The 9,732-nt window shown below is 36.7% G+C and overlaps 1 protein-coding gene across 5 annotated transcripts in view; it reads left to right on the top strand.

Annotated features, from left to right (window-relative positions):
• Nucleotides 1-9,732, top strand: part of RPS6KC1 (ribosomal protein S6 kinase, 52kDa, polypeptide 1) — a 240,061-nt gene that overhangs the window by 153,079 nt on the left and 77,250 nt on the right. The gene's annotated exons all lie outside the window — the stretch shown is intronic.

Here is a 9,732-nt window from a genome sequence, read left to right on the forward strand (position 1 = left end):
TTCATTTATGAAGCTTAGTTTTGCTGGATACAGAATTCTTGACTGATAATTATTTTGTTCAACAAGGCTAAAGATTCCCCAATTCCTTCTGGCTTATAGAATTTCTGCTGAGCTGCTTTTAATCTGATAGGTTTTCTTTTATAGGTTACTTGATGCTTTTGCCTCACAGCTCTTAATATTGTTTCCTTTGTCTTGACTTTAGATAACCTGATGACTATGTACCTAGGTGATGATCTTTTGCAATGAATTTCCCAGGTGTTCTTTGAGCTTCTTGTATTTAGATGTCTAGATCTCTAGCAAGCCTGGGGAAGTTTTCCTGGATTATTCCCTAAAATAAGTTTTCCAAACTTTTAGGTTTTTCTTCTTCCTCAGGAATGCCAGAGAGTAGTAGGAGGGAGGAAGGAAGAAAAGATACAAAATGTCAAAACTCAAACGGGAAGAATAGACTACTGAGCAAGTGTATATCTTTTCAAGAAACTGAGTCAATAATTAATAACCTTCCAAAATAGAAAGCACCGGGACCAGATGGTTTTACTGTTGAGTTTTACCAAACATTTACAGAATAAATTTTATCAGTTCTCTACAATCTCTTCTAGAAGACAGAAGTAGAAGGAATACTTCCAACTCATTCTATGAGGCCAGCATTATTCTATTACCAATTTTTAAATTTACCCAAATAAAATTAAAACTTAAGTTCCCTCAGCATGCATCCACCCAAGACTGAACCTGGAAGAAGCTGAATCTGTGAACAGACCGGTAACAGGTTCTGAAATTGAGGCCGTAATAATTAGCCTACTCCACCTCCCTACCAAAAAAAGTCCACGACCAGACAGATTCACAGCTAAATGCTACAGATGTACAAAGAAGAGCTGGTACCATTCCCACTGAAACTATCCCAAAAAAATTGAGGAGGAGGGACTCCTTTGTAACTCATTTTATGAGGTCAGCATCACCCTTACACCAAAACCTGGCAGAGATACAATGAAAAAGGAAAACTTCAGGCCATTATTTTTGGTGAATATCAATGCAAATTCCTCAACAAAATGCTGGCAAACTGAATCCAGCACCACATTAAAAAGCTTATCCACCATGATCAAGTAGGCTTTATCCCTGGGATATAAGGTTGGTTCAACATATGCAAATGAATAAACATGATTGATTCATCACATAAACAGAACTAAAGGACAAAAACCACATGGTTATCTCAATACATGCAGAAAATGCTTTTGATAAAATTCAACATTTCCTCATGCTAAAAAAAACTCAATAAACTAGGTATTGAAGGAAGTACCTCAAAATAATAAGAGCCATCCATGACAAACTCACAGCCAACCTTGTACTGAATGGGCAATAGCTGGAAGCATTTCCCTTGAAAACTGGCACAAGACAAGGATGCCCTCCCTTGCCATTCTTATTCAACATAGTATTGGAAGTCTTGACCAGGGTAATCAGGCAAGAGAGAGAAATAAAGGGCATTCAAATAGGAATAGAGAAAGCCAAACTATCCCTGTTTGTACAGTGCTATATCTAGAAAACCCCATAGTCTCAGCCCAAAAGCTTCTAAGCCAATAAACAACTTCAGCAAAGTCGCAAGATACAAAATCAATGTGCAAAAATCACTAGCATTCCTATACACCAAGAACAGTCAAGCCATGAGCCAAATCCAGAATGTAATCCCATTCATAATTCCCACAAAAAGTTTAAAATACCGAGGGATAAAGCTAACTAGGGAGGTGAAAGATCTCTACAAGGAGAACTGTAAACCACTGCTCAAATAAATCAGAGATTATGCAAACAAATGGGAAAACATTCCATGCTCATGGATAGGAAGAATCAATATTGTTAAAATGGCCATACTGCCCAAAGCAGTTTATAGATAATGCTATTTCTGTTAAACTACCATTGAGATTCTTCACAGAACTAGAAAAAGCTATTTTAAAATTCATATGGAACCAAAAAGGAGCTTGAATAGCTAAGGCAATCCTAAGCAAAAAGAACAAAGCTGTAGGCATCATGCTACATGACTTCACCCTGTACTACAAGGCTACAGTAACCAAAACAGCATGATACTGAAACAAAAACAGATACACAGACAAATGGAACAGAATAGAGAATCCAGAAATAAGCCTGCATACCTACAACTATCTTATCTTTGACAGACCTGACAAAAACAAGCAATGGGGAAAGGATTCCCTATTCAGTAAACAGTGCTGGGATAACTGGCTAGCCACATGCAGAAGATTGAAACTAGATTCCTTCCTTACACCATTTTCAAAAATTAACTCAAGATGTGTGATTAAAGGCTTAAATGTAAAATACAAAACTATAAAAACCCTGGAAGACAACCTAGGTAATACCATTAAGGACATAGGCACTGGCAATGATTTTATGTCAAAGATGCCAAAAGCAATTACAAAAAAACAAAAATTGACAAATGGGATCTATTTAAACCAAAGAGCAAACTTTAAACTGCACAGCAAAAGAAACTGTCAACAAACAGATAATCTACAGAATGGGAGAAAGTTTTGGAAACTATGCATCCAGCGAAGGTCTAATATCCAGCATCTATAAGAAACTTAAATTTACAAGAAGAAAAAACAACCCCATTAAAAAGTGGGCAAAGGACATGAACAGACACTTAAAGAAGACATACATGCAGCCAACAATCTTGTGCAGGAACAGGAGACCAGATACTGCATGTTCCTACTTACAAGTGGGAGCTAAATGATGAGAACACTCGGACACATAGAGCAGAACTACAGACACTGGGGCCTGTCAGAGGGTGGGGGGTGGGAGGAGGAATAGCTTCAGGAAAAATAACTAATGGGTACTAGGCTTAATACCTGGGTGATGAAATAATCTGTGCAACAGACCCCTATGACACAAGTTTGCGTATGTAACAAACCTGCACATGTACCCCTGAGCTTTAAAAAAACAAACTTATGTTCATACAATATCCTGCACAAGGATGTTTATAGCCACTTTATTAACAATTGCCAAAGTGTGGAAACAACCAAGTTGTTCTTCAGTAGGTGAATGGGGAAATCAACTGTGGTACATTTATACAATGGAATGTTACTTACCGGTAAAAAAGAAATGAGCTATCAAGCCTTAAGACTTGGAGAAACCTTAAATGCATGTTACTAATTCAAAGATGACAGCATGAAGAAGCTTTATATTATATAATTCCAATTGTATGACATTCTGGAAAAGTCAAACCCATGGAGACAGTAAAAAGGTTAGTGGTTACCAGATACTGGGCAGGAAGTAGAGATGAATGGTGGAGTGCAGAGGATTTTTAGGGCAGTGTAACTATCCTGTATGCTAGAATGATGGATTGTCCCAATCTATAGAATATACTACAGCAAGATAGAACCCTAACAGAAGCTGTGAACTTCAGATGATGATGAGGCATTGGTGTAGGTTCATCAGTTGCAACACATGTGCCACTCTAGTACAGAATGTTCTTAGTTGTGGAGGTTGTGCGTGTTTGAGGCCAAAGGAACTTTTTATTTTCTGCGCAACATTTGTGTGAATCTAAAATTGTTCTAAAAAATGAAGTCTGTTTAAAAGGAGAAAAATCAATACAGTCACTAACCATGTTTGGTGAAAGGCATGTGATACCTTCAACAGTGTGCCTTCATCTAAAATTGTAATACTATAGTTGATGTTAAAATTTTAAGAGATATAGGAGAAATTTTGAGTTGAGCGTCCCAGACAGCGGGTTAGGTTTTCCAGATGTGGGACTGACCACTGTAAGTTTCTGGGTGGTTTTTAGTTTGCTTGGGATTACATATTATGTCTTAGGATTGCATATTATGTGTACACCATGCACAATTCTAAGCTCTCCACATACATTATTTAATGCTCTCATTCAGTTTTCTGATTTAAAAAAACCCCGAAGCCAGAGAGCTTAAGTGTTTTGTATAAACACACTGAGTTACAGATCAAGGGTTTGAACTCAGGTCTCTTTCCAAAACTGTAGCTTTGTATCATTATTCAGAACTGAATTTCTGTGATGATTATAACATTTATATTCCTTCTCAATTTACTGTATTACAATATCATTATTCATTAAACTTCCTTTAAAAAAATCAGCATGCCCTAATTAACGAATTTACAATATGAATAATAGCATTTAGAAAAACTACAGCAACTGGGCGTGGTGGCTCATGCCTGCAATCCCAGCACTTTGGGAGACTAAGGCAGGTGAATCACTTGAGATCAGGAGTTCAAGAACAGCCTGGCCAACATGGTACAACCCTGTCTCTAATAAATATACAAAAAGCCAGGTGTGGTGATGGGTGCCTGTAATCCCAGCTACTCGGGAGTCTGAGGCAGGAGAATCACTTGGACTCAGGAGGCAGAGGCTGTAGTGAGCCAAGATCATGCCACTGCATTCCAGCCTGGGCAATAGAATGAGACTCAGTCTCAAAAAAACAAAAACAAACAAACAAACAGAAAAAAACACACCAAAAAAGACAGCAGTCAAACCCCCTACAATGACAAATAGGGTTAATTGAATGGCTGAGCTAGGGTCATATTTTATCCTTACTAGACACCATCATTGCATGTTTTATAAATACCTTGATGCTTTCCAACCATTTTAAAAGACAAACGTATTTTAATTATGATTATATTTATTGATTAAAAAAATTAAAAATGGGAAACATAACATTATTATGCTATTCTAAATTATTCTCTTTAATGGTCTCATAGTTTTCTACTGTGTACTGTGGTTTATTTAATTCATTCTCTTTAGGTTGTTTTCCTATTTTTTTTCTGCCTGTGATGAATATTCTTAGAGGTCAATCATCTTCTATTACGTTTTCTTTAGTATGTTTTTTCAGAGTTGGAGATTATGGGTCAAACAGTATATATGCATATTTTAACCTCTCCAGAAATATTACACTATTTTAAACTTCTGCTAGTAGTACAGATTGAGTCCTTTATCTGACGTGCTTGGGACCAGAAGTGTTTCAGATTTTGAATTTTTTCAGACTTGGGAGTGTTTGTATTATGTATATTTACTGGTTGAGCATTCCAAATCCCAAAATTTGAAACTCGAAGTGCTACAATGAGCATTTCTTTTGAGTGTCATGTCAGTTCTCAAAAAGTTTCTGATTTTGGAGCATTTTGGATTTTGCATTTTCAGATTTGGGATGCTCAACCTGTATGTGAGAAGGTTTACTTCCTCATATCCTTACTGACAACATCTGCCATTTGCTGATGAAAATTTGGATTTCACTATCATTTTAATGTGCAATTTTAATTGCTATTAGGATGTATTTTTACAAATTTTTATTGACTGTGTTTCTTCTTTTATGAAATGCCTATTTTAAGTCCTTTTCCTAAACTTTTTTATTAGAGGTTTATATGTTCTTACTGAATTTTTAGGAGCTCTCTCTTTATAAGAATATGTAAACTTTTGTCTTGAATATACAGGTATATCTTCTTTCAAGACAAAAATTTTCTGTTTCTTACATGTTCATTGTAGAAAAATCAAACAATAAGCTAAAAAAAGATATAATTCACCTATAATCCTGATACCTACTGAGAATTATTTTTACATTTCGATGTATACTCCTACTGTCTTCTTTCTGTGCATATATACACTGTTAAGGCCCCGTTAGCCTGTGTTTTCACATAAGGCCATAATGACATTAACATATAAATTATAAAGACTTGGTAGCTTTTACCTGTTAATAGTGGGATGTCCTTTTCTACCTTTCCCATCCCGTAAGTATTTCTGAGAGTATGGTCTCAAATAAGTTTGAGAATGAATGTGTGTCTGCTGGAAGCTCCTGTTCTTCCACCATTTTCCAGCCCTCCAGAAGTTTCCTGATGGTCCCATGTCGAATTAGACACCCCTCTTCTTTGTTGCAGTTGCCCCTGTAATTCTTCAGCATAGCACTTCTTAAACTGTTTTTAATTGCCTGTCCTCCATGCTAAACTTTAAGCTCTTGTAGAACATAGACTCTATCTGCTGTGTTCATGGTTTTTCTTTATGTCTGATATCTGTATGTACATAACAGGCATTCAGTAAATATGTGTTGAATTGACTTTTGTTGAATTTTAATACTCGATTGGAGGGTTAGACACCTTTCTATCTATTTGCACACTTTCCCTTTGTATGTCCAAGTATATATATATGATGTCAATTTTTTTCTTTTATCTTTTTATTCTTTTCCTTTACGGTTTGCTTTTGGTGCTATTAATTAGTTTCTTTTTAATAACCCGAAAGATACCTTTTTGTATCCTTTCTTTATTTGTAGTACAATAAAGTTTGTTTTCCATGTTGGTATTCCTGAAAAATCTCACTTTAGTATTGTTAGAGTATACTGGAATAGATGATATAAATACCTCTAAACTCTCACTTATAGCAGCCTAAATCTGCACATGTTGTAAAGAAAACGTTTTTTTAATAATTTGCCAATCAACAATTTCTAATTTAATTGTCACTTTTTTTTTCTTTTTTTTTTTTTTTTTTGAGATGGTATCATTCTGTCACCCAGGCTAGAGTGCAGTGGCATGATTACAGCTTACTGCAGCCCCGACCTCTTGGGCTCAAGGAATCCTTCTACCTCAGCCTCCCATGTAGCTAGGACCACAGGTGTATGCCACTATTCCTGGCTAATTTTTTTTTTTTTTTGTAGAGATGGCATCTTTCTTTGTTGTCCAGGGTAGTCTCAGTCTCCTGGGCTCAACGAGATTCTTCCACTTGGCTTCCCAAAGTGCTGGGATTACAGGCTTGACCCACAATGCCTGGCCTCACTTTTTATAATGTACTTAAATGAGTTTGGTGATTTTAAAAGTACCCTAGCGTTTAGCACATGAATACGTCTCATTTCGATTAGTGGCCAAAGTATTTTTGGGCATTGTGAGCATTTTACCAATCCCGGGCTGCTTATGGTATGTTACAGTATCAGGTACCTCTTTTTGGATCTGTGCTCTAAGTAGAATTGTGTTGTATACTTTGCTTAGTCCATTAAATTTTTACCTGTCTGTTTGAGGATCAACAAGAAAAAGTCAGAATGTACTTTCTACTTTTTAATATACTCTACTGACTCATTAGTACACAGCCATGGTGAGACACTTGAGATGTTCTGCTGAAGACAGTTATTACATACTGAGATTCTGGAAGGACAGCAAGTTAGATAAAGATAACTTGTGCTTTTAAGAGTCCCATGGAACTTGAGTCATTGTGAAGTGAAGAAAGTGATAAGGTAATAATGCGTAAAGCAGTTTGAGTCACTGTGTTGTGGATGGTGGGAGGTAGCCCTCTTAATCAAAGCTTTAAGAACGACCAGGAACCTAAGGAATAGTTACCTATACCACCAGATTATGCAGATAATGTTGATGACAACAAACTTATATCATATATAAGTTCAAAAGAATGTAGCAGTCCCATAGGTTTTATATATATGGAATCAGTATAGTGTTTGATTATAATTAATGATATCATCTTAAGGACTACATCTAATAGACTTATTTTGAAAATAAGGTGTAACCACATATTTTTGACATAAATTATAGTTATTTTTCTTCAATTCAGTGCTTTGATATTTTATTCTGTACCCCTATCAGTTAAGTATATATATTATTTAAAATTAAGAGTATACAAGTTAAGTATCTCTTACTCGAAATGCTTGGGACCAGAAGTGTTTCAGATTTTGGTGTGTTTTTTCTTTATTTTGGAATATTTGCATTATATTTACCAGTTGAGCATCCCAAATCCAAAAATCCCAAATCTGAAATGCTCATTGGAGCATTTCCTTTGAACATCATGTTGGTGCTCAAAAAGTTTTGTATTTTAGATTTTGGATTTTTAGATTTGGAATGCTCAACTGGTATATACAGTGCATTCTATACTTGCATTTGGATACTATATTTGGATTTGTGGGTGTTTTTATTCCAAAGAGCTCAACTTCCCTTAGTATTTAAAGCATGGTTTCCTAACATTTTTAGAGATAGCATTGTATGGACACTTTTATAATAGGACAACCTTTAAGTAATTTTGAAATAAAAGGACTAGTTTCCTTTTACCTCCTAGGGCTTGGGTTTTATAATCTTAGGATTAGAAAGGGCTTTAAGGTTATCTGACCCAGTGCATTACAGATCTTGTGGTCTATCTACAGTGCCCCATTAAATGGCTCTTCAGCTTCAGGGCCTTTTATTTATCAATTTAACAAATACCTTTTGAATGCTGCCCTGGGGCAAGCACTGTGTTAGGTGCTGGACATATTACAGTATATCAGACATGGTTCTTCTTTTTAGTCTAGTTGGAAAGATATAAGTAAATACATAAATTGTAAAGCAGCACAGAAGAGGCCATAAAAAAGCATGAAAAAAGACAGAGCCACTTAATGTCACAAAGTCATTTCATTTTACACAGTTCAAAGTCTTAGAAAGTCCTTTTTTCTCTTGAGCCAAATACTGCTTCTTTAGGTCTAAATACTGCCCTTCTCCAGTGACCATCTTTCAGTTATTTCAAGATAGTTAGGTTGTGTTTCTGATTGGTATTGTTTGTGTGTTAATTTCTTTAAAATTTTATCTTGCTAAAAATTGGCCTAAATGACAATTTGTTAAATATTTTTGGGTCTTCCTTGTATAAAATGTTTTTTCTTGGGGTTAATATATTGCTTCTAGGGCCAGGCGTGGTGCTTCACGCCTGTAACCCCAGCACTTTGGGAGGCCAAGGCGGGTGGATCACGAGGTCAGGAGTTCGAGACCAGCCTGGCCAGCATGGTGAAACCCTGTCTCTACTGAAAATACAAAAATTAGCCAGGCATGGTGCTGTGTGCCTGTAATCCCAGCTACTTGGCAGGCTGAGGTAGGAGAATTGTGACTCCAGGAGGCAGAGGTTACAGTGAGCTGAGATGGCAACACTGCAGTCTAGCGTGGGCATCAAGTGAGACTCCATATCAAAAAAAAAAAAATATATATATATATATATTGCTTCTGTGGAATAAATATGCCACCCCAAAATATACTGCTTTGGCACATTTTGAGATGGCTATTTGGAAAAGCTACAGAAAGAGGAATAGCTCTGAAAAACTGTCCGTTTGTTAGGGGGATTTGCATCTCTGGTAGAAATCCACACTAAGAAAGTAAACAGCAGACAGAAATGGACTTTCTTTGAGAATCCCTTATCTGCCTTGTTTGGATTTAGGAAAAAACTAACTCTTAGGAAAAAGAGACTGAAAGTCTGACACTGTTGAAGGTGTGACAGAAACTTTTTCAACGGGCTACCATCTATTCTTTCTGAGGGCTGCTGCCTGAGAGATTTCATTTGCAATACAAAATAGCTTTTGTTCAGCTTGCATTTCTTCCCCTCACCCTTCCACAACCTGTAAACTACCTTCCCACACCCTGGAACTCCAAGCCCCTGACTCTTTTCTGTATGTATACAAACTTTAGTCATTTGGCCCTTCTTAGAGTCTCATATTTTGTGTGGCTCCCCTGCATATGTGCATGTTTATAAATTTGTATACCTTTTTTGCTGTTGTTGTTTTGTTTTGTTTTGAGACACTGTCTCACTCAGTCGCCCAGGCTGGAGTGCAGTGGTGCGATCTCAGCTCACCGCAACCTCCGCCTCCTGAGTTCAAGTGATTCTCCTGCCTCAGCCTCCCAAGTAGCTGGGATTACAGGTGCCCACCTCCATGCTCGGCTACTTTTGTATTTTTTAGGAGAGACAAGGTTTCACCATGTTGGCCAGGCTGGTCTTGAACT

This window comes from Colobus angolensis, unplaced genomic scaffold (assembly GCF_000951035.1).
Source record: "Colobus angolensis palliatus isolate OR3802 unplaced genomic scaffold, Cang.pa_1.0 Scaffold81, whole genome shotgun sequence".
Classification (NCBI taxonomy): domain Eukaryota; kingdom Metazoa; phylum Chordata; class Mammalia; order Primates; family Cercopithecidae; genus Colobus; species Colobus angolensis.